The sequence below is a fragment of the Prionailurus bengalensis genome, chromosome B1 (assembly GCF_016509475.1).
Source record: "Prionailurus bengalensis isolate Pbe53 chromosome B1, Fcat_Pben_1.1_paternal_pri, whole genome shotgun sequence".
Classification (NCBI taxonomy): domain Eukaryota; kingdom Metazoa; phylum Chordata; class Mammalia; order Carnivora; family Felidae; genus Prionailurus; species Prionailurus bengalensis.
Window position 1 is genome coordinate 41406021 of NC_057344.1, and position 2092 is coordinate 41408112.

General features: G+C 36.4%; 1 pseudogene; it reads right to left on the reverse strand.

The window, feature by feature from the left end:
* Positions 1–362: 362 nt before the first annotated feature.
* On the reverse strand, positions 363–695 carry LOC122467669 (annotated as a pseudogene).
* Positions 696–2092: the final 1397 nt, after the last annotated feature.

Here is a 2092-nt window from a genome sequence, read left to right on the forward strand (position 1 = left end):
TTTTGATAAGGATAGTATTGGATCTGTAGATTGCCTTCAATATTAAGTCTTCTAATCCACAAACATGGATGTCTTTCCATTTATTTGTCTTCTTTAAATTTCTTCCATTGATATATTATAGTTTTCAGTGTACACGTCTTTCACTTACTTGGTTAAATTTATTCCTAAATATTTTTTATGCTACAGTGGAGGGATTATTTCTTTGATTTCCCTTTCGGATGGTTCACATTAGTGTATAGAAATGATTTTTCTATACTGAAAAAAAGTGATAGAAATGGATTTTTTAAAACAAAAATACAAGAAAATAAATCTACACCCTTATTTATTTATTTATTTATTTGTTTATTTCCTTTTCAGCTAATTTAAATCCTTGAGGGGTACAGCATCACACAGGTTCTGTGGCCAATGGCTTTAGTAGGAAGGTTTATTTGTAATTTGGCACAAACTATGCCACTGTTTCCATGAGCATGAGTTAATTTTCCCCAGATGACTCTGGTTTTGTTCAGTTTGCCACCAGGAGTCACCATGTTTTTCTTTACTTTGTACACATAAGCACATCTCTTGCCTAGATAGAATTCAGTTTCATCTCAAGCATAAACACTGTCAATTTTAAGAAGAGCTGTGTGCTCCCTCTGGTTCCACAGACACTGCATATAGCCAGCAAAAATGGCTTTGGACCACAGCCTTCTAGACATATTTGTCATCATAGGAGTCCTGTTCCCAGCAGGCTTCCACAGGCTCCAAGATGGTGGAAAGAGTGATAGGAACTGATTTTTGAATGTTGATTTTGTATTCCACAGCTGTACTGAATTTGTTAATTACTTCTAATGTGTGTGTGTGTGTGTGTGTGTGTGTGTGAAGTCTTTAGGATTTTTTACATGTGAGATCATGTCATCTGGAAATATAATTTTGTTACTTCCTTTTCAATTTAGATGCCTTTCATTTCTTTTTCTTGCCTAATTGCTGTAGCTAGGACTTCCAGTATTAAATTGAATAGAAGTGGCAAGAGTGGGCATTCTTATCTTGTTTTTGGTCTTGTTTTTATTAAAAAAATTCTTTTTAATGTTTATTTATGTTTTGAGAAGAGAGAGAGAGAGACAGAGAGAGGTAATGAGCAGGGGAGGGGCAGAGAGAGAAGCAAACACAGAATCTGAAGCAGGTTCCGGGCTCTGAGCTGTCAGCATAAAGCCTGACATGGTGCTCAAACTCAGAGACTGCAAGATCATGACCTAAGCCAAAGTCAGATGCTTAACTGACTGAGCCACCCAGGCACCCTTTGTTCTTGGTCTTTAAAGGAAAATCTTTCAGTTTTTCACCTTTGAGTATGGTGTAAGCTGTGAGATTTTTATATATGGCCTTTATTATATTGAGATACATTCCTTCCATACCTAGTTGAGAGTTTTTTCATGAATAGGTGTTGTCAAATACTTTTTCAACATCTATTGAGGTGAAAACTTTTTCCTTCATTCACATTAATGTGATGTATCACACTGAGTTTTTAATTACAATTTTAGTTAGTTAACATACAGTGCAATATTGGTTTCAGGAGTAGAATTCAGTGATTCATTACTTACATTCAACACCCGGTGCTCATTACAAAGACCCTCCTTAGTACCCATCACCCATCTAGACCATCCCCCCCCCCTCAACCCATAGTTTGTTCTCTATCATTAAGAGTCTCTTATGGTTTGTTTCCCTCTCTTCTCTCCCTCTCACCCTCCCCACATGTTCATCTGTTTCTTAAATTACACATACTAGTGAAATCATGGTATTTGTCTTTCTCTGATTACTTATTTTGCTTAGCATAATACATTCTAGCTCCATCCACATTATTGCAAATGGCAAGATTTTGTTCTTTTTGATGACTGGGTAATATTCCATTATATATACATAAACCACATCTTCTTTATCCATTCATCAGTCAGTGAACATTTGGGCTTTCTCCATAGTTTGGCTATTGTTGATAATACCTAATAGTGCAATTGCTGGATCACAGGGTAGTTCTATTTTTAGTTTCTTGAGGAACTTCCATACTGTTCTCCAGAGTGGCTGCACCAGTTTGCATTCCCACTGACACTGCAAGAGGATTCCC